Here is a 23,855-nt window from a genome sequence, read left to right as displayed (position 1 = left end):
TGATCTGGTAAGGTTTGCTCTTTGAGCCAGGCATGTCTACGTATGACTGATCCTGTAACAGCAGCTCTACATGAAGCCTCTAAAGCATCAAAACCACATTGCAAGGTATGTTTACCCACTTGTTCTGCACTATGCATCAAATCCTGCAACTCCTTCAAGTCTGGTTGTTCAGGTTGTGATATTTGGCTTCTCAACTGTGATAACAGAAACTGTTGGTACTTTAACATATGGAACTGGCAGTTTAATGCCCTCATGGTTAAGGTGGCCGAGGTGTATACCTTTTTCCCCCACCTTTCTAAAGCTCTGGAATCTCTCTCTGAGGGTAATGGATTTTTAGCAGTGGAGGCCTTAATTCCCTTGGGGCTCTGTGAGATAGTTTCTGGGTCAGCCGCATGGCTTTTGTATAGGAATTGGTGTGAGTCAGGAACCCGGTAATACCTGTCAGGCTTGACTGGGGCTGGAGGTAAAGAGTCTGGGTTAAGGCAGGCCTCTGAATACACATCATCTAGAATGTCTAAGACAGGAGGTATAGCCAGAGGCCTGTGCTGAGGGAGCAAGAGAAAATCCCTAAGCCTTTTCTTGGAGTCTGAGTACTCTTGGCCTTCCCAGTGGAAGTGTTCCCTCAAGGTATGCAAGGTTTCCCCAAAAGAGTAATCCTCAGGGGGGGAGACAGAGGGAATGGAATCCTCTGCATCAGAATCTTCAAAAGGGGAGTATGAATGTTCCTGGTCATCAGAATGCTCTGAAATAATGGAGGCCTGGTCCGAGGAGGGGGATTCTTCCTCCACTCTGGGCCTTTTGTCCGGGGGGGTTGAGAACCCCTGATAAGAGTAATCAAATCCTCAGCCATTTTGAGCATCTGCTTTTTAGGCATGGGGCCTTGAGAAGGGCCCTGTGGAGCTTGTCTTTTAGTATGCATGGCTGCTTTAGACTTAGTGAAAGCCTTGATGGAAAAAGAAGAGGAAGGCCTGAAGACACCTTGAGAGGTGGCAGACCTGTCTAAACTCTGAGTTTCACCGCCAAGAGTGGCTTCGGTATCGGTAGTCGGGGTGTGGGCCGAAGAGCCTGCGACCTCGGGTACAGTAGACACCTCCAATGAAGTGTCGTCGGTAGTCAGGGGCTGCGTAGGCGCCTCACTGAGAACCGGACCACCTGTAGTCGGCTTTGGCGTGGTGTTGGTAGAAGCCACGGACATCGTATGTCGGTCCTTATCTTTGCGTCTTTTACTCAAAACTGGAGTCGGAGTATCCGACGACATAATGCAATTAAATTTTTTGCCAAAATAGTGTTGGGCGAACTCCGCCCGACGCTTAATGGTGCGTCTGTTGAATGTAGCACGAAAACGACAGGCAGAGACGTCGTGGTCTGGGCCTAAGCAAGGAATGCAGAGGGAATGAAAATCCTTATGCGGTATTTGCTTCCCACATGAAATGCAATTATTAACTTTGTCTGACATCGGTCTGAGCCAAGAAAAGTTTCCCCAACGGGGTACTTAGCTTTCAAGAAGACTTCGGTTGAAAAATATTCGTAATCTCAGGAGCTGGCCGACTGGCACTTGCGAACTGCTTCTGCTTCGGGCACCGAGCGGCAAGAAAGACTGAAGAAAATGGCGTCGGCTGGTTCTTTTATACCCCTGTTGCACTGATGACAGGGAAGAGACGACGACAACCGACGCCGGACCTAGACTTTGGAATTCGGTCGACCGAGGACCCGCCTGACGGCAGGAAAACCCATCTGTTATGACTGCAGCTGTATGCACGATGAACATCTGCAGTGGCGAAGCCAGCTCTAGTCTTAAGAGTAAAGTGGTAAGTGGTAGTGTTTGGCAAAGGTGTGTATGGAACTCCAAGTTGCAGCTTCCAAAATCTCCTTGGTTGGAACCCCCCTGAGGAAGGCTGTAGATGTAGCTATTGCCCTGGTAGAGTGGGGCCTAATGGTAGCAGGAACTGGTTTTCCATGATGGGTATAGCAAAAACGAATGCAATGTCCTATCCATTTGGAAATGGTTTGTTCTGATATAGCCTTCCCTTGTGAAGCTGTAGCATAGGATACAAAGAGCTGGTCAGATTTTCTGAAAACCTTAGTTTTATCCAAGTAGTAACGGAGTTGCCTGTGAATGTCCAAGGAATGCAGGAGTCTTTCTCCTTTGTTCTGTGGATTTGGGAAAAAGGTGGGTAAGTGGATGGTTTGATTTAAAGCCACATTGGAAACCACCTTAGGCATGAAGGAAGGATTAGTACGTAGAGAAACTCTGTCTTGATGGAAAATGAGGAAAGGTTCCACTGCCATTAGTGCCTGCAGCTCTGAGACTCTTCTAGCTGAAGTTATTGCTAGCAGCAGGGCAATCTTCCATAATAGAAATTGTAGATCTGCAGAGAAAGCTGGTTCAAAGTGAGGTAGCGTAAGTTTTTCCACAACAAAACTGAGGTCCCATGTTGATGTAGGTGCTCTCCTGGGGGGTCTAATGTTTTTTGCCCCTCTGAGGAACTGCCTTAGAAGTGGATGTGAAAATAAGGGTGGATCCGTGTTGTAGTGGGCTGAAATAGCTGATGCATGGATTTTAATGGAAGAAAAAGAAAGTCCTTTGTGCAACATCTCAGTTAAATTCTGTAGAATCTGAGGCATGTGAGGCTGAAGTGTGTTTTGGCCTTTAGCTTGGTTCCAGGTGCAAAATCTTTTCCATTTGTCTGAGTAGGCCTTCCTGGTGCTGGGCCTCCTAGCTTCCAGAAGAACCTCCATAACTGCTTGTGAAAGGGGAGCTGGCTGGATGCTTAGTTGATTTGCCATGCAGCCAGATTTAAGGTTTTGAGCTGGCTGTGTAGAATCTGACTGTTTTGCTGTGTGAGCAAATGAGCAACTTGTGGCAAAATCCAAGGTGGGCCTTGGGTCATATTCCTTAATAGTGGGTACCAGTGCTGGCGTGGCCAGTCTGGGGCTATGAGTATCAGTCGTGGTCTCTCCTTTCTGATTTTCAGTAGCACCTTTGTAAGGAGAGACAATGGAGGGAAGACATATACTGTCAGGTTTTTCCAACTGAATGAGAGTGCGTCCACTTTCCAAGCTTGATGGTGAAGTGTCCTTGTACAAAATTTTGTTAGCTGATAGTTTTGGGGGCTGGCAAACAGGTCTATGTCTGGAAGGCCCCATTTTTGAGTTATCATTGCAAATACTTGTGGATCCAGCTTCCACTCGTGGGGATCCATGATGTTTCTGCTGATGTTGTCTGCCAATGTGTTCTTTTTTCCTGGCAGGAATTGAGCTTGTAACTGAACTTGGTAAGCCAGTGCTGTGTTCCGCAAGGTCATTGCTTGTCTGCATAAGGGGTAGGAGTGTGTACCTCCTTGTTTGTTTATGTACCACATTACTGTGGTGTCCTGGATGTAATAGGTTCTTGAAGGCTGTCGGAGCATTCTGTACAGCTAGCATCTCTTTTTGATTGATGTGCAGATTTCTTTGATCTGCAGTCCATACGCCTTGAACGCACTTTCCTGCCATGTGTGCCCCCCAGGCGTAGTCCGATGCATCTGTTGTCATAGTTTGCCTGGCTGGGGGCAAGGTGAAAGGCTGACCCTTGCTGAGGTGACATGCCTGTGACCACCATAGAAACTCCTGTTGTAGGCACGGAATGAGAGATATCATTGTGTCCAAGCTGTGGCTGTGTTGAGACCATACACTTTTTAGGTACCACTGTAATTTCCTCATATGCAGCTTTGCAAATGGTATTAGTAGTATGCAAGATGCCATGAAGCCCAAGGCCTGCAGAATTTTTCTTGCAGGGAGTAGGGTCTTTGTTGCCATTGTTTTGAAATATTGAGTCAGTTGTAGTTGTTTGTCTGGCGTCAGATAAGCCTTCTGGGCCATTGTATTCAAGCTGGCACCCAGGAATGTCATATTTTGTGAGGGTACTAGTTTTGATTTCTTTTCGTTTACTGTGTACCCCAGGCAACTTAGAAGATGTTTTACAAAAGCCAGATGTTGTAAGAGGATGTCCTTGCTTTCTGCTTGAATGAGGCAGTCGTCCAGATATGGGTATATTTGAATTTCTCTTTGTCTGCAGTATGCAATTACTGGTGCCAGGCATTTTGTGAAGACCCTGGGCGCAGTAGATAAGCCAAAGGGCAGTGCAGAGAATTGGTAATGGGTTGAACCTGCAATGAAACGGAGGTATCTTCTGCAACTTTGTCTGATAGGGACATGCAGGTATGCCTCCTTGAGGTCCAACGTTACTAGCCATGCTTTCTTGCCCAACATGTGAAGAAACTGCTGTAGTGTTAGTATCTTGAATTTGGGTACTTGTAAGAAGGTGTTTAGAATTGAAAGGTCCAGAATTGGTCTCCAGGCATTGTCCTTTCTGGGGACTAGAAAGAGTCTTGAGTAAAATCCTTGGCCTTGCTCTCGTGTAGGTAACAGTTGAATGGCTCTCATATCCATGAGAGCTGTCATTTGTTTTTGTGCCTCTGCCCATTGATTTTGTGGCAGGTTTGGCATTCCTCTTATCGTTGGCAAGGTGTGGAAATGGAATCTGTATCCTTGTGAAATAATGTCTAGGACCCATTTGCCCTTTGTGACAATGTGCCAGTTGTCTGAAAAAAGTGCGAGTTTTCCTCCCAAGGGGGCTGCCAAGAGAGTGTTGCTTGGCCAGATGAGGTGCAAGTCATTGAGTTTGCCTTCTGGTGGATTGGGGCCTGTCTTCTCCTCCCTTCTGTGTTGCAGTGCCCATTGTCGAGGTTTGTATTGGGCTTGTGGTTGTCCTCTGCCTCTTGGACGTCTGTATTTACCCCTCTGTGTTCTGTCAGTAGCTGGAAAGGACCAATTTTTAGTTGGCCAATTTCTGCTGAAGCGAGGGGGCTGTACCTGTAGAAAATCTTTGACTGTTTGCATAGATTTTGCCTTATTCTCTATTTTCTTTAAGACTTCTTCTGCCTTAACTCCAAATAGAACATCCTGCTGTAAGGGAGCATCCAGAAGCTTTGCTTTAACATGCTCAGGCAGAGTTTGTTCCTTTAACCAAGCATGTCTACGTATAACAGACCCAGTGACAGCTGCTCTGCAGGAAGCCTCCAAAGAATCAAAACCACATTGTAAAGTATGTTTGCCCACCTGTTCAGCTGCATGCAACAGATCCTGCATTTCTTTCAATTCAGACTGTTGAGGGAGTGTGCTAATTTTTTGTTTTAGCTGAGACATGAGAAATTGCTGACATTTTAGCATGTGAAATTGGCAATTAAGTGCTCTCACAGCTAGAGTGGCTGAGGTGTAAACCTTTTTCCCCCACCTGTCTAGTGCTCTGGAGTCCCTTTCAGAGGGTACAGGATTTTTTGCCATAGAAGCCTTAGCCCCTTTGGGACCCTGGGAGATAGTCTCTGGATCAGCAACAGGGTTTTTATAAAGAAATTTGTGGGAATCAGGCACTCAATAGTATCTGTCAGGTTTGGCCGGAGCAGGAGGTAGAGAGTCTGGGTTCAAACTGGATTCTAAGTAAACATCATCCACAATGTCTAAAACTGGTGGGATGGCAAGTGGTCTGTGCTGGGGGAGTAAAATAAACTCTCTGAGCCTTTTCTTAGAGTCAGAGTAGTCCTGACCTTCCCAGTGAAAATGTTCCCTCATAGTGTGTAAAGTTTCCCCAAAGGAGTAGTCTTCAGTAGGAGAAGCTGAGGGAATAGAATCCTCAGCATCAGAATCTTCATAAGGGGAGAAGGAGTAATCCTGGTCCTCAGAGGAGCCTGAGGAAATACACACTTGATCAGAGGAGGCATAATCTTTCTCTTGTCTAGGCCTTTTGTCAGGTGGGGGTTGGGAACCCCTGATTAAAGAGATCAAATCTTCAGCCATTTTAAGCATCTGTTTCTTAGGCAAGGGGCCGTGAACTGGAGGCTGAAGTGCAGTCTTTTAAGGTTTAATAGGAGTCTTAAGCTTAGGATATGTTTTTAAGGTGAGCGTCGTCGGTCTGAAGATGCCTTCAGAAACCAAAGGTGTTTCTGCAGCACTGACATCTCTTTCTGCAGAGTCGTCGGTAGGGGCTGATCAAAATGGCTGCGTCGGCCTAGCACTCTCCGCCAAAAGCTCCGAAGCGGTCTCGGGTTCCAAATCTGCGGTAGTCAGGGGCTGCGTCGGAGCCTCACTGAAGACCGGTCCAGCCTAGACCTCGGAGTCTGGCTTGGGCCTAGGCTGCCTGTCCTTATCCTTGCGTTTTTTGTGCACGCCGGTAGTCGGTTGCTCCGACGGCATTGTGTAGTTAAATTTTCTACCGAAACAGTGTTGTGCGAAATCAAAGCGTCTTTTTATAGTATGCTTATTAAACCTAGGACAAAAACGACAACCAGTGACATCGTGGTCTGGGCCTAGGCAAGGTATGCAGTAAGAGTGAAAATCCTTATGAGGTATTTGCTTCCCACAAGAAATACAATTATTAACTTTTTCTGACATCGTTCTGAGGCAAGAAAAGTTTCCCCAATGGGGTACTTAGCTTTATTGAAGACTTCGGATCTGAAATTCGACTTCGAAAATCTCAGGAGTCGGCCGACCTGCACTTGCGAACTGCTTCTGCTTCGGGCACCGCGCGGCAAGAAAGAATGAAGAAAATGGCGTCGGATGCATTATATATACCCCTGGCGCACTGAAGTCAGGGAAGAAGCGACAGCAACCGACGCCGGACCAAGGCTTTGTAATTCCGTCCGACTGCGGGACCGCCTGACGACAGGATAACCCAAGTGTGATGACTGCAGCAGGGTAACACGATGAACATCGTGGTTAGAGCAGAATGAAAGTAATGGAAGGTGAAAAATGCATACCATTTCAATAAAACAACTTAAAGGTGTGGCTTGAAGTGACTATCAGTCACCACAATACAGATATAAATCTTTGTGATAACAGAAAGATTAGAAACCCAGAAAGACAGCCTACAAGGGCAAGGAAGAAAAAGCTTTACTGTTACAATGGTCACTTCATGAAAATAGTACAGTTATATAAAACCTTAACATAGCAGTATATTTCATTTTCTTCTCTGTTGCAGTATTCATAACCTAAGGGATGTCCTGCCAAGGATAGCCTACCGTCCGGTTAGTATACCAAAACCTTTAGTACTTACAGGAGTCGTACGTCACATGTACACTCCCCACCCAAGGCATAGGGCTAAAGGTGACATATGAAACAAGCACACAAAACTGAAAATGCCCTAAAAGGAACAGAATTCCCCTAGGGATGAGGAAAAATGTGTATCCAGAAAGGAAAAAAGGACAACAGCCCATCGGTCAGGAGGGCAAGAAGAACAGGCTACAACAGAGGGACAGAATGAATACTGCAACAGTGATGAGAAGGATATTTACTGTTATGTTAAGATTTCACACAAATGTACTATGTCCTTCCATACCACTGTTGCAGTATTCATAACCTGAGGCAGAGTACAAAAGCTCAAGAGGAAGCCTGGGAGGAGGATGGCAAAGAACAGCCCTCCAGAAACCCACACATGCTAGGCCTGGTAAAGGCAGCTCTGGCCCTGGAAATAATATCCAACTTGTAATGTTTGTTGAAAGTGTAAACAGAGGACCAAGTAGCTGTCTCAAGGATGGAAGGAACTCGGTTGTTTTAGAAAGAACGGTAGATGTGAAAGAAGGAGTCGGTTTATGTCTGGATTCGGTGCTGTGAAGGACTTCCTCAAAAGCCGGTGCCTGCACAGTGGCTCCGGACCCATCCAAGGTAGAGACAACCGCAGGATCCTTAAACGAAGAAGAGTTCTGTAGCATACCGGACTCCGAAAGGGTTTCGGTAGAGGCCTGCGAATTAACTGAAGCAGGCATCAGGGGCTGTGAAAGAGCCTCACTGAATTCCAGAGGACTAATGACCAGCTTGCTGGTAGCGTCATCAAAAGGTTTAGTCTTGTGCAATCTGTCTCTGTGTTTATCTTTATGTTTTATCAGAAGATCTGCTGTCGGATGGCTTACAGAAGCCATATCGGAATTCAAGGACTGTAAACGGAAATATCTGGCTACAATAAAAACCCGACGATGAATAGTTCTAGCGTTAAACAAAGCACAGAACCAACAACGAGGGATGTCATTGTCTGGGCCTAGACAAGTGATGCAGTAGGAGTGGAAATCCCGGTGTGGTATTTTCTTTCCACAGGCGAGACAATTATTAACTTTTTTCTGACATTGGTTAGTGCAAGAAAAAAAGATCCCCAATGGAGTACTTAGCTTTCGAAGACTTCAACTTCAGTTTGGAAACGAAACTCAGGTAGCAGCCGACTGTCACTCGCGCAAACTGCTTCTGCTTCAGGCTCCACAGCAAGAAAGACTGATGTAATGGCATCGGCTGCCTTCCTTTATACCACTGACGACCTGACGTCAGTCTTCAAGTGATAGCAACTGACACAGACATACTAAGTCTCTGGTATTCAGGCTGGCCGAGGGTACCCCAGCAGGGATAACCCAAATGTGATGACTGCAACTGTGAAACACGAAAAACATCATACAAACTCAAAGACCTGGGACAAAAGGAAACAAAAAGCTGCTCACATTTATGAATAACCTTTTATCCAAATAACATCTGAGCTGTCTATTCAAAACCAAGCTGTGAAGAACTTTCTCACTGGCAGACTGTGGAGAAGGAAAAAAGCAAGGCAGATGAATAGCCTGATTAAGGGACAACTCACTAAACACCTTGGGCATAAAAAAAGATTATTAAGCAGAAATACCCTTATCTCTGTGGAAAACAAAGAAAGGAGAAACAGCCATGAGAGCCTGAAGTTCAGACACTCTCTTGGCTGACGTGAAAGCCAAAAGAACAGTCTTCCAAGTACAAGGTTGTAAGGAAGAAAATTCACAAGAAGTCCGAGTCATTTTTTCAAGTACAAAACTGAGGTCCCAGGAGGGTGGAATAGGCTTCCTGGGGAGTCTGATAAGAAGGACACCTTTAAGAAACTGATTGACCTCAAACCTAGAGACCAGAGGAGAAGTCAAGGGCAGACAGCAGAAATTGCTGAAAGGTGAGTTTTAACTGAAGAATATGTTAACTCGGAATGGATCATATCACACAAGTAAGAGATACACCTCTGCACAGATAGGGTACCTAATGGTAAGAGGCACCAGACAGAAAATTGCTTCCTTTTGGACATATATATTTTCCTGGTAGTTGGTTTCCTGGCCTTCTCCAGGATCCAAACCACATCCTCAGAAAATAGATGCCTGAAAGGTCAAAACTCTATCACCCACAGTGTCAGCTGAAAAGTAGACAAAATAATTTGTGGTGACTTCCCCTGAACAGATGTGAAAGAAGGGGGTACAAATGTTCCCTGGGCCAAAAGGATGTCATTAGCAAGACTTTGGGGCAGTCCTGCCAAATCATGTACTACACTCATGGTAACAGAGCTTGGGGAGATAAGGCGTACAGGAACATCCCCTGCCAAAGAAAAGACTAGGCATCCACTTTCCAAGCCAGAGGACTTTGGATCTGGAACATAACAGAGGAAGTTGGCTTTTCAGAGTGGAGGCAAAAAGGTCAACTTGACGAATACCCCACTGATGGACAATGTCCAGAAACACATCTCTGTGAAGCATCCATTCGTGAGCTTGTGTGCTAGACCTGCTCAAAACGTCTGTCACTAGATTATGTTCTGAAGAAATTTAAACTGCCTAAAGAGGGACTTGATATTGGACAGTTAGATCCCAGACCTGAAGAGCTAGTCTGCAAAGAATATAGAAGCCTTGTACGCCCCTGTTTGTTGACATACCACATCACTGTAGTATTTACTGGCTGTGAAAATCCTGAGGGGCCTAGGATGAAAGAAGGAATGAGAGGCCTGAAGAGCTAGAAGCTGAGCCCTCCTCTCTTTTATACTGATATGGTCCGACCTCTGATGAAAAGACCAGTGACCATGAACCTTGACAGAGCTGAAGGGGGCCCCCTCATTCCCTGTCTGAGGTGTCTGTAAAGAGCTCTTGAGTTGCAACAAAAGTTTGGAAAGGAAGCCCTGTGTTGAGAAAAAGTTGATGAATTCACCACTGAAGCCTGAGGTTGACATGGGGAAGGAAGGGTACCGGAAGGCAATGTTGGAGCCACACTGACCTGAAGTACTACTGAAGTTTTTTCATGCAGAGCCTGGACACAGGGAGCATGGGAATGATGGAAGCAATGAAGCCAAGGACCCTGAGAAATTCCCTGGCCATGACTGAAGCCGCAGGAAGAAGTGACTGGAAAAAGGCAGTGAGAGAGAGGGGTAAGCAGACATGCCAGCATGGGTATGGTCTGAAGCCTGCAACCGAGGAAAATCTGATCCTGAAAAGCCATCAGAGCTGATTTCTGGAGGTTTATGGTGAACCCCAGACTCTCAAACAGGGAAATAGTAAACTTGGGATCCTGAACCAGAGCACTGGGGGAAGAAGCCTGAATGAGCAGATTGTCCAGATAGGGAAAGATTTGAACTCTTCTCATCCTGCAAAAGGCAATGACCAAAGCAAGGCATCTGAATACCCTTAAGGCAGTACAGAAGCCAAAAGGCAAAGATCAGAACTGAAAATGTAAGGAAGAAACAGGGAAATGTAAAAAATTCCTGAAAAGGGGATGGATGGGAATATGACGGAAGGCATCTTTGAGACCGAGAGACCAGAAAGGCCTGGGGTAGAAGAAGGGGAAAAATAGTCTTAAGAGAGAACATACGAAAGGAGGGAATCTTGAAAAAGATGTTGATTTGGGAAAGATCTAGAATTGGTCTCCAGGTGCCCCCCCTTCTGGCAACCAAAAACATTCTGGAATAAGAAAAACCCTCCCTACCTGGGTAAGAGATCCAGCTTGAATGGTGCCCTGGACAAAAAGAGAATGGAGCACCTCTGGGAAAATATAAAGTTGTTCCCAAAGAAATTGAGGGATGCCTAAAAAGGGAGGACAGGATTTCCAAACCATGAAATATCTCTGGCAGATAACTGACAGAGTCTGTTGTGATCCTTAACCAATTTGGAAGAGACGGGTAAAGACATAGGGATAAGGCAGCCTGGCCGAGGAAAAGGGGAAACAAATGGAGTCCAACCTATCCTGAAAAACAGGTTTCTGGGAAGTAGGGGTTTGAGTAAACTTAGCAGGAGACATACATCTAAAACCCTTTTTTCCCCTTAGGTAGAGGGCAAGACTGCCTACAAACAAAAGCAGATTTGAAGGGATAATTCCTCCAAAACTTAGGAAAAACAAAAACAAAACAGGTTTCAACTCCTGTAAGGTTTATCTTTATCCTGGAGAGATTTGAAAAGTTCACCAGCAGCAGTATCAAAAAGATTTTTATTATCCAAAGGAACATCTTACAGTTTGGCCTTAATGTGACCAGGCAAAGTCTGAAAACAAATCCAAGAGTAGTGCCTCATTACAGAACCAAAGGCAGCAGTCCTGCAGGATGCCTTAGCTGCATCACAGCTGTATTTGACAGAGTGGCGAGTAACTTGAAAGGTACAACCCAACAGGGAAAGGGCAGAAGCCTTCCCCTTAAAGTCAGGAAGGTCAGAAACCACAATGGAAACCTGAGAAAGGATGGCCAAAACATACCTGGTCATATTAGTCTGGTAAATAATGGTCCAGTAAGATAAAGTAGCAGCAGTGTAAACCTTTTTGCCCAGCCTCTCCTTAGCCCTATTATCCTTAACTTAGGGAGCAACTTAGTAGAGGGAAACAGCTTGGAGTGCTTGTCAGATGACAAAGAACACTACAGAAGGGTCAGCAGAAGGGCATTTTTAAAGAAAATTACTTAAGTCAGGCACCTTATAAAATCTATCAGATTTCTTAGGTGTAGGGGAATATGAATCAGGGGCCAAAGCTGCTGAAAAGGTATCCAGAAGGGCAGCCAGAACAGGGAGAACAGTTGATGGTTTAGGAGACTCAATCTGGAGAAGCTCCTAATACCTCTACTGAGTATCACAGACTGTAGAACAATCCCACTTAAACTCCATTACATAGGCAACAGTATCCCCCAAAGGAGAGTTCCTCCAAAGGGGGAATCTGGAGCAACAGAATCCTGTTTTTCTGAACCACAGAACAAGGGTGGGAAGGAATTTGAGAAAAGTAAGCCCGGGACACCTCCCCAGAATGTAGACAAACAAGTTCCTCTATGCAGACAAAGCAGGTTAATTAAAAAAACTGAACTATGTAAAGAAAGAAAATACAAATGGCATCACGGCACTCAATAAAAAAAATCTTATGATTTTATTGAATAGTGCTAGTTACAAAAACTTTCACCTCCAAGTCTTCATCAGGCAAAATGGTCTCGTCAAATAAAAAGCAGCATTTATATACTATAGAAAAACATTCATGTGATTAACTTAATAAAACATTAGAGAGACAGTTACCAATAAATATGTGACTAATTTAAAAACTGTACAAGTAAATACATCTGTATATAAAAGAAAAAAAAATGTCATTCTCATCTAATTCTGTTAACATTTCCTCTTTAAAACAGGTTTAATTGAGGGAACTGTGCCTTAAATGTAAGAATCCATTTGTTCTCTATAATTTCTGTACTGTTCTTAAAACCCCTTCCTCTAACACCATCATTCATGACCTGTAGTATAAGAAATCGAATTTCATGAGATGAGTTAGCGTCTTTGATATGAGTACATAACGCATTAGTATTTATTTGCCTACGAATGCCTGACAGGTGTTCACAGGTACAATCTTTTAGTCTTCTATTGGCTTTACCAGTATAGAAGGCATTACATACTTGACACACAGACATATAGACAATGTTTTTCATATTGCATGTACCATAATATTTAAGATGAAAGGGGGTGTTCTTAACTGGATGGGTGATGGTTGTGTTAGTATATATATATATATTTACAACACTGGCAATCAAAACATTTATGAGTACCTACTTTAGAACTATCTAATTTGCTAATGTATTTCTCTTGCTCTTTATAGTATAGTATGTTCTTTAAAGTCAAAAAAGCAGAAGCAGCAAAACAAACTAAATAAATAAAAATGCTGGCAGGCAAAGTTTCACAGGCACAAATCACTCAGGTGATGATAAACCAAAGGTGTATTTAATGAAAATCCACAAGAAAAACAAATAAAATGTGAGCGCTTTCGTTAAACAAGTGTTAACTTCATCAGACCTGTCTAAACCTGGAAAAAGCTGACATCTGTGCAGTCACAGAAACCTGGTTCAAAGCTGCGGAGAGCACCCCAGCCTTACCTGGTTACTCATTCTATCATACATTCAGACCCCAATATGTGAGCAGTAAAGCCAAAGGAGATGGAGTTTCAATATACATTAAAGACATACACACCTCCAGGATGGTCAAAAAGTATGACGCACAGGAGACACTCCAGGTGCAGTCTACCACTGACAAGACCCCTATTCAAATCACAGCTAGCTACTGGCCCACAAATCTGACTCAAGATGCCCAATCCGCCTATTTGGACCTGTTAGAATCTCTCAAGATTCAACCCTTTACCCTGATCCTGGGTGACTTTAACTTTTCAAACATAGACTGGAAAAACTACTCATGCCAGAACATAAATGCCCAGAGATTCCTTGATTTTGTCAATGTAAATGCCTTGGAACAGCTAGTTAATACCACGAAAAGGGGTGATAATATCTTGGACTTGGTATTAACCAACATGAGTAACCACTGCAGCATCCCCATATTATCATCCTCCCTGGTAAGATCAGACCACAAAGCGGTCACTTTCAAAGTCACCATCTCCCTCAACCCCCCCCCCCTCTAGCTACGATCTGACATAAAAACTTCTCCAAAAGCTGGTTACAGCCTCCTGAGGGATGGTACAAACAGCTTCACAGCCCCCTCCCCTTCTGCAGGAACTGGCACCCATATCCAAAACTACATGAAAACACTATACAAGCATTTACATAGATGCATGGAATCAGGAATACCCGACAGGACTAAGTCATCCTCCACAAGGAAGAGTAAACCTATCTAGTGGACATGTGCAATAAATAAACTCTATAACAAAAGGAAAAAATTGCTATCCAAGACCAAGAAGGAGCAGGTGCCCAATTGGAAGCAATGTCTCCTTAGCCTGAACAAGCAAATAAGATCATTAGTGAAATCCTCCAAAGCAAACAGAGTCCAAATTGGCCACATCTACTAGAGACAATCAAAGGCCTTCTTCACATATGTCTGCAACTTCAAAGGAAGCACCCAGATCTGTTCAGAACTGGTGGTCAAGGACAACACATACACAAATTCCGTAGATGTAGCAAACTTGCTGGCTGACAGATTCAGTAAAAACATTACCCCTCTGCCCCCCCATCAGTAATTCAGGCCACCCCCCAGTACCTGCCTCCTTCCCCTTAGATCTAGGAAACAGGTCATCACTGCTCTCTCAAAGGCATAAAATACAGCCTCCATGCGACCTGATAACATCCCAGGATGCATCCTACGTGAACTCAGGCAGGAACTTGCAGCACCATTAGGCACTCTATTCAACCTAAGCCTGAGTACTGGCTTCGTCCCAGCTGAGTGGAGGACAGCAACTGTCATCCCTTTACACAAACGTGGAGTGTCCACCGATCTGGGAAATTATAGCCCCATCAGCCTAACTAGCCTGATCTGCAAAGCCATAGAATGGATTATCATGGACCTCATTAACAAGGACATTGGCAACCTCCAAACACTTGATCTCACACAGTTTGGCTTCATCAAGGGGAGGTCATGTCTGCTAAATTTTGTCGACTTCTTTGAGACAGTCACCAAAGCCATGGATGAGGGGAAGACGGTGCACATCGCCTATCTTTACCTGGCCAACACTTTTGACACTATTCCCCACTCGGGCATAACAGATAAACTCTCTCAACTAAGCATCAATCCATATGTTACCAGATGGGTAGCAAACTGGCTCACTGACAGAACCCACATTGTCAAAATAGGGGAAGCCACCTCAAACAGTAGACCCGTAACAAGTGGTGTACTCCAGGGTTCGGTCATGGGGCCTCTGTTATTTGGGAAGAGACTTTTCTGAGGTGCAGGCCAAAACCAGTGGGCTATGGCTGACCAAGTTTGCAGATGACTGCAAGCTGGGTGCTGTAATCAGTTCCACTAGTGATGTGGACATCCTCCAAGAGGGTCTCACTCAGACAAATGACTGGTGCAAGAAACATAGCCTCAAGCTGGATACCAAAAAATGCATCATCATCCCCTTTGGGGAGACTGACATCTCCACAAGTTATCACATTAATAACAACGTCCTAAGCACTCAATCAGTCGTGAGGGATATGGGCACCTAGGTTGATAGCAACCTGACGTTTGACCACCACATTGTTTCCGTTGTACTGAAAGCTTTCTACATGGCCCACCTCATAAGTAAGGGTATCTCATCCATGGACAAAGAGGTCATAACATCCCTGCATTCTTCCCTTACAAGGCCCACTATTGAGTACAACACACTTTAGTCCTGTAACTCGCAAAGCACATGCAGCAGCTGGAGAGACCACAGAGGTTCCTCACCAGGAGAATCCAGGGCCTCAAACCTCTACCATACACAGACAGGCTAACAGCCCTATCCTTCTACTCAGATTCATACAGACTCCTCAGAGGTAAGTTCTGTCTGGCATACAAGGAGACCATGGACCCCACCTTGATAGGACTGTTGCATATCCGCAAGTCAAGCTCCACTCGAATAACCTGCATGCGTGGCTTCACCCTGGTCTGTGACATCAACAAAACTTGTTGGTGGAATAGATTTGTATCCCAGAGACTCCCTCATCAATGGAATAGACTCCCTTCTCCACATCAAGCAGTGTACCTCTTTACCCCTTTTTAAGCTCAACCTGGATAACTGGATGGGAAACAGAAAATATACCCCTGGGATTCCACCCATGTCTCTGCTGGACAGGGGCATTGGGTGCTGATTTGTCTAAACATGGGCTAAACTCTTAGGTAGGCTTATAAGGGCCTCAGGGCCAATAGCCTAGTAACATCCTATGATCCTATGAACATTTGATTATTTGAGTTTTGGCTATAAGAAATCTAATACTTTAAAGAGCATGCTATGCTATAAAGACCAAGAGAAATACATTAACAAATTAGATAGTTCTAAAGTGGGTGCTCATAAATGTTTTGGTTGCAAGTACTGTAAATATATATATATATATATATATATATATATATATATATACACACACACACACACACACACACACACACACACACACACTAATCACCTATCCGGTTAAGAACACTCCCTTTCATCTTAAATATTATGGTACAAGCAATACGAAAAAAAGTACAGTTGTGTACACTTAACATAAATGTAGATGTTTGAGTGTATTCACTGTTGCAGTCATTACATTTGGGTAATCCTGCTGGCAGGTTGCCCTCAGTCGGCTTGAATTCCAAAGTCTTGGGTCCTGCGTCGGCCACTGTCGCCCCTTCCCTGACGTCAGGTCGTCAGGGGTATAAAAGAAGCAGCCGACGCCATTTTCTTCAGTTTGTCTTGCCCCAGATGTCAGGTGCCCCCTAAAAGGGTAGCCAAAATTTTATATATACATAAAAATACATGCACCAATATAAACTTTACCTTCATCTAGAAGCAAATACACCACATAGGATGCATAAATCAGAGAAGGAAAGATAAGTTCCAGCAGAAAAAAGGGGGGTGGCGGGTGGGTAACCTGGACTGCAACAGTGAATACACTCGAACATCTACATTTATGGTAAGTGTACACAACTGTACTATGTTCTTCGTGTTTCACTGTTGCAGTCATTACATTTGGGTAGAGTTCCAAAGCTATGGTTAGAAGGCTGGAGCTAAACAGCATTAGGAGCGGCTATGAGGCCCTGCAGAACTGCAGTGGGAAAGCCTGCCCTGGATTTAGAGTAGAGTGGCAGATGATAGTGGTTTGTAAAGGTGTGCACTGAACTCCAAGTAGCAGCCTCTAAAATGTCTTTGGTTAGTACTCCCCTGAGAAAGGCTGCTGAAGTGGCTGCGGCTCTGGTTGAATGTGGCTTAATGCCCTTAGGCACTGGCTTGCCATGTTGAAAATAGCAGAAACGAATGCAGTGGCTTATCCACTTTGAAACAGTCTGCTTTGAGATAGCCTTTCCTTGTGATCCTGCAGCATATGCCACTAATAATTGCTCTGTCTTCCTGAAAACTTTGGTTCTGTCCAAGTAGAACCTAAGCTGTCTGTGTACGTCCAAGGAATGCAGAATTCTCTCCCCCTTGTTCTGTGGATGTGGATAAAAAGTTGGCAGATGAATAGTTTGGTTAAGAGCCACAATGGACACCACTTTAGGCATAAATGTCGGGTTTGTCCTCAGAGAAACCCTGTCTGGATAAAACATGATAAAAGGTCCCACAGCCATGAGTGAAACTCGTCTTGCAGAAGTTACTGCTAAGAGCAGAGCTGTTTTCCAAGATAAAAACTTTATATCAGCAGTAGCAGCTGGCTCAAAAGGAGGCAGGGTGAGTTTTTCCAAGAAATAGTTGAGGTCCCATGCAGGTATTGGTAATCTCCTTGGAGGCCTTAAGTTTTGGGCTCCTCTGAGGTACTGCTTTAAGAAAGGATGAGAAAACAGTGGTGGCTCTGTATTGTAGTAAGCCGAAATGGCAGAGGCATGAATTTTAATTGATGAAAAAGATAGGCCTTTGTCCAGCATCTCAGTTAAGTATTGCAAAATCTGAGGAATATTTGGTACAGCTGTATCAGTTCCTTGTGCCTGGTTCCAAGCACAGAATCTCTTCTGTTTTCAAGCATAAGATTTTCTAGTACTAGGCCTTTTGGCTTCCAAAATGACATCCATCACAGCTTTACTGAGAGGTGTGTATTGTATAATTACATTATCCGCCATGCTGCCAGGTTTTAAGTCCTGAGTTGGCTGTGCAGGATCTGATTGTTTTGCTGGGACAGTAGATGGGGTATTTGAGGTAAGGTCCAAGCTGGGCAGTGAGACAAGTTCCTTAGGATTGGATACCAGTACTGGCGGGGCCAGTCTGGGGCAATCAGTATCATCTTTGGCCTCTCCTGTCTGACCTTTAGGAGTACCTTGGGGAGGAGTGGCAGTGGAGGAAAGGCATAAACTGATAGGTTTTTCCAGCTGAAAGATAAGGCATCCATGTTCCATGCTTGTCTGTGATAAGCCCTTGTGCAGAATCTTTTTAGTTGGTAGTTGTGAGGGGAGGCAACTAGATCTATGTCCGGGCATCCCCATTTCCTTGTTATCATGCTGAAGACTTGTGGATCCAGCTGCCACTCGTGGGGATCCATGAGGTTTCTGCTTAGTTCGTCTGCCAGAGTATTTTCCTTTCCTGGCAGGAATTGTGCCTGCAGATGTGCTTGGTAAGTCGATGCTGTATCCCACAAAGTCATGGCTAGTCTTCCAAGGGGGTAAGAATGTGTGCCCCCCTGCTTGTTTATGTACCACATGACCGTGGTGTTGTCCGTCTTTATCAGTAGTTGTCCCGGATGAAGTAGGTCCTTGAAGGCTGTCAGGGCATTTTGAAAAGCTAGCATCTCTTTTTGATTGATGTGTAGATGCATTTGGTTTGAGGACCATGTGCCCTGAATGCATCTTCCTGCCATGTGGGCCCCCCAGGCATAATCTGATGCATCCGTTGTTAGTGTCTGCCTGATTGGGGGTAATGTGAATGGCTGTCCCTTGTTCTGGTGACAAGCCTTCGCCCACCATCGAAACTCCTGTTGCAGGCAGGGAATGAGAGTAATCATTGTCTCCAGGCTGTGGCAATGTTGAGACCAAACACTTTTTAGGTACCATTGAAGTTTCCTCATATGCAGTCTTGCATATAGAATCAGTAGGATGCAGGATGCCGTGAAGCCCAAAGCCTGCAGAATTTGTTTTTGCAGATAACTGGGCCTTTGTTGCCAACATTTTGAAATAGGTAGTCACTTGCCTTTGTTTGTCTGGCGTGAAATAAGCCATCTGAGCAGTTGTATTTAAGCTTGCACCCAGGAACATTATCTCTTGAGAGGGTGCTAGTTTTGATTTCTTTTCATTGACTGTGTACCCTAGGCCTGTTAGAAGTCTTTTCACAAATGCCAGATGCTGTAGAAGAATGTCCTTGTTATCTGCTTGAATTAGACAGTCATCCAAGTAAGGATATATTTGTATTCCTCTTTGTCTGCAGAATGCAATTACTGGTGCCGGGCACTTTGTAAAGACCCTGGGCGCAGTAGATAAGCCAAAGGGCAGTGCAGAGAATTGGTAATGTTTTGACCCAGCCTTGAATCTGAGGTATCTTCTGCATGACTGTCTGATTGGGACATGCAGGTATGCCTCTTTTAGGTCTAAAGTCATGAGCTAAGCATTCTTGCCCAGCATGGGCAGAAGCTGCTGCAAAGTCAACAATTTGAATTTTGGTATATCCAAGAATGTTTCAGAATAGATAGGTCCAGTATATTTGTCTCCAGGCCTTGTCCTTTCTGGGTACCAAGAACAGTCTTGAGTAAAATCCTTTTCCCTGTTCTTGCTCTGGTACTTGTTGAATGGCCCCCATGTCCATGAGGGATGAGACTTGTTTTTGTGCCTCTGCCCATTGATTTTTTGGCAGATCTTGCCAGCCGGTTGCCTTTGGCAGGGTATGGAAATGGAACTTGTAGTCTTGTGACACTATGTTTAGAACCCACTTGTCCTGGGTTATAATGTGCCACTTTTGAGAAAAAAGTGCTAATTTTCCCCCTAAGGGTGTTGCCAGGAGATAAGTGCTTGGTGTAGGCAGGGGAAGTCATTGGGACTGTTTCCTGCAAGGTTGTGATTTGTCTTCTCCAACTTGGAGGTAGAAGCACCCCATTGCTTTGACCTGTATGGACCTTGCGCCTGGGATCTGCCTCTAGGGCATCTGAATCTGCCCCTTTGAGGTCTGTCTGACACAGGAAAGGACCAATTCTTTGTAGGCCAGTGTCTACTAAACCTAGGTGGCTGTACTTGTAAAAAATCTTTGACAGTTTGCATAGATTTAGCTTTGTCCTCCATTTTCTTTAACACCTCTTCTGCCTTAACACCAAACAAAGTATCATGCTGTAAAGGTGCATCTAATAATTTAAATTTCACATGATCAGGCAGATTTTGTTCCTTTAACCAAGCATGCCTCCTAATTACAGAACCCGTAACTGCGGCCCTGCAGGAGGCCTCCAAAGAATCAAAACCACATTACAAAGTATGCTTTCCAACTTGCTCAGCAGCATGCAATAAATCCTGCATTTCCTTGTTTTCTGCACATTCAGAGTTGAACATTTTCTGTTTAAGCAATGCCATGACATGCTGCTGATATTTGAGCATATGAAACTGACAGTTTAAGGCCCTTATAGCCAAGGTAGCAGATGTGTAAACCTTTTTTCCCCATCTATCCAGTGCCCTAGAATCCCTGTCAGAGGGGGCAGGTTTTTTTGCAGTGGAAGCCTTAACTCCTTTGGGACCCTGTGAAATAGTCTCTGGGTCTGAAGCAGGATTTTTAAAAAGGAATTTATGAGAGTCAGGAACCCTGTAATATCTGTCAGGCTTAACAAGAGCTGGAGGTAAGGAGTCAGGGGTCAGACTAGATTCTGAAAACACATCATCTACAATGTCTAACACAGGTGGAATGGCTAGAGGCCTGTGTTGAGGTAGTAAAAGGAAATCCCTGAGCCTCTTTTTAGATTCTGAAAAATCTTGGCTCTCCCAGTGGAAATGCTCCCTCATGGTATGCAAGGTTTCCCCAAAAGAATAGTCCTCTGGAGGAGAAGTTGAAGGTATAGATTCTTCAGCATCAGAATCCTCATAGGGGGAACAGAATATTCCTGATCAGAAGAGGAAGCAGAAGAAATAGAAACCTGATCTGAAGATTCATAGTCGGTCTCTTGCATAGGCCTCTTATCAGGAGGGGGATGAGAACCCCTGATCAAGGTAATCAAGTCTTCGGCCCATTTTGAGCATCTGCTTTTTGGGCATAGAGGCCTGTCCACGTGGCTCTTGAGTTTGTTTCTTTGCTTTAGAAGGTGCTTTAGTCTTTGCCTTTGAAGCTGAAGTCGGTTTAATGTAGAAATGTTTAGGTCGGAATACACCCTCAGAAGCCGGTGCCTGCTCAGCGGCTCTGGACCCATCTGAGGGAATAGTGTCCGAGGCTCCAATACCTTGAGTTTCCAGTGGCATAGCCAACTCCACATGGGAGTCGGTAGCGGCCTGTGACTCTAAAGTAGCAGGCATCAGGGACTGCGAAAGCGCCTCACTGAGAACCAGCGACTGGCTTAGGAGAAGTTTCGTCGTCAGTTTTGGGGCTCGGTTGTTTATCTCTCTCCTTTTCTTTACGTTTTTTGTGAACGCCGGTAGTCGGATGGCTATCCGACATTTCTGGATAATTAAACCTGCGTCCAAAATAGTTTAAAGCAAAGTCATACCAACGCTTAACAGTGTGTTGGTTAAATCTAGCACAAAACCGACAACCAGAAACTTTGTGATCAGGGCCTAGGCAAGGAATGCAGTAAGAATGAAAGTCCTTATGAGGTATTTGCTTTCCACAAGAAATACAATTAACTTTTTCTGACATCAGTCTGGAGCAAGAAAAAAAGTTTCCCCAACGGGGTACTTAGCTTTATTGAAGACTTCGGGTCTGAAACTCGAACACGAAAATCTCAGGAGTCGGCCGACCGGCACTTGCGAACTGCTTCTGCTTCGGGCACCACGCAGCAAAAAAGACTGAAGAAAATGGCGTTGGCTGCTTCTTTTACACCCCTGACAACCTGATGTCAGGAAAGGGGTGACAGCAGCTGACGCAGGACCCAAGACTTTGGAATTCAGGCCGACTGAGGGCAACCTGCCAGCAGGATTACCCAAATGTAATGACTGCAACAGTGAAACACGAAGAACACCACTGTCTTTATGTCGGTGTGTCATGTATGTAACGCCTTCTATATTGGTAAAACCAACAGTACAGACAATAGACAACACCATCAAATTTGATACCCATGTCAATCAAACTATCAAAAAATTAACAAAAAACATGGCTCCCTCTATAAGATCAAACGTTTCCTTACTCGATTTGCTTGGACTGCTACTGCTCATTCCCATCTACTCTCCACTCTTCTCTATACCTCCCCTCTACTCACTAATTTGAACAAATCCACTCTTAGCAAACTCTCCAGCTGTTATAATCATATTGCTAGATTTGCAACAGGCATGGCCTATAGGACCCACCACTGTCACAACCTAAATCTTCTGGGGTGGCTAAAATGGCCTAGCCTACTTCAGTACAACCAGCTTATAATTGCCCATAAAGTTCTCAACCACCCTGATAATATGCCTGCACTTACAAATATCATCAACCCTTACAGCAACCTGAGGTCACTTCGCTCTTCTAATAAATTACTGGTTCAGACATCCAGAATCAACAACTCTGCTGGGGACTCTCTGTTTGCTAACTCTGTTGGCAAAACTTGGAACTCTCTTCCTGCTGATCTTACTCTTGAACCCTCTCTTACTCGGTTAAAAAAAGCCTCAAGCTATACATTAAAACTCACTGGCTATGTCCTTGTTCAAAACTCGACTAGATCCTCCTCTATAGTCTGTAATCATGTTACATTGCCTAGTCAATTTGTCAATACTGCTTTAAAAATGTATGATTATATTACCTCCTTGCTCAACTGGAGCCTGTAAACTGTGTGTAACATGTAATCATTTTGTGATTTTTACTGTATGTTCTACCTTGGAGGTTTTCTCCCCGGGCCTCCGCTGAAAATGGACATGTATACAGTCGGACTATCCCGGTTAACAATTGTAAAATAAATAAATAATAAATAAATAAAATCTGTGAACATCTCCTATCAGACATTCACAGGCAAATAAATACCAATGCATTATATGATCATGCCAAAGACACTGATGCATCTCATGAATTTCGGTTTCTTATATTAGCAACTAGTGTTAGCACTCCTTTATGCAACTGGATTCTGGACTTTCTTTCTGACAGACCAGAAAAGGTATGCGTAGGCAAAAACACCTCAATGAGCATCACACTGAACACTGGAGTACCTCAAGGATGTGTTCTGAGTCCCCTGCTGTTCTCCATGCTGACACATGACTGCATCACTAGGTACAACACAAACCACATTTAAGTTTACGGATGATACTACAGTGGTGGGTCTCATCAGCAACGGTGACGAAAAAGCCTACAGAGAGGAGGTGAACCAACTGATTGGCTAGTGTGACAACAAACACCTGGCTCTCAATGTGAATAAAACAAAGGAGATAATAGTAGCCTTCAGGAAGGTTCATTCCCCACTCGCAATCAAAGGAGAAACAGTGGAAAGGGTGAAAAGCACCAAGTTTCTGGGGGGTGCATATCGCTGAAGACTTGTCTTGGTCAATAAACACATTGTCAAGAAGGTGCAACAGTGTCTACTCTTTCTAAGACGGTTGCGGAGAGCAAAACTACCACCTTCAGTTCTCCCAACCTTCTACAGTGATACCATCGACATCCCGACTAGTAATCGCTCAGTGTACTATGGAAATTGCATGGTTTCAGATCGCAAATCTCTCCAGAAGGGGGTGAAAGTGGTGGAGAGAATTATCAGGTCCACGTTCCATCTATCCAAGACTTGCACTCTGCTCAGTGGCTCAGCAGAGCCATGAAAATAGTCAAAGACTGCACTCACCCTGCCCATGGTCTGTTCTCATGTCTGTCTTCAGCCAGGAGATGTCACAGCTTGCATTGCAAAACTACCAGACTTAATACAAGCTTTTTTTCCACAAGCCATCAGACTGCTAAACTCCAGTAATAACATACACCATGCTGGTCATCAACTTCTGGACTTACAACGCTGAAATAATTCACACACTTATGCAATAACTCTATGAAAGTACAATTTTATACCTTACGTGCAATATTAATGATGCCAAGTTAACATTCTGTGCAATGTGCCAAGT

The 23,855-nt window shown here is 44.4% G+C and overlaps 1 protein-coding gene across 11 annotated transcripts in view; it reads right to left on the bottom strand.

The window, feature by feature from the left end:
- BRD8 (bromodomain containing 8) overlaps positions 1-23,855 on the bottom strand; it is a 1,923,539-nt gene that overhangs the window by 1,449,048 nt on the left and 450,636 nt on the right. The window lies entirely within an intron of this gene.

Source organism: Protopterus annectens, chromosome 4.part0 (genome assembly GCF_019279795.1).
Source record: "Protopterus annectens isolate FY-2018-M chromosome 4.part0, PAN1.0, whole genome shotgun sequence".
NCBI lineage: Eukaryota > Metazoa > Chordata > Ceratodontiformes > Protopteridae > Protopterus > Protopterus annectens.
Note: the sequence above shows the minus strand (reverse complement) of the source record. Positions and strands in the feature narration are given on the sequence as shown.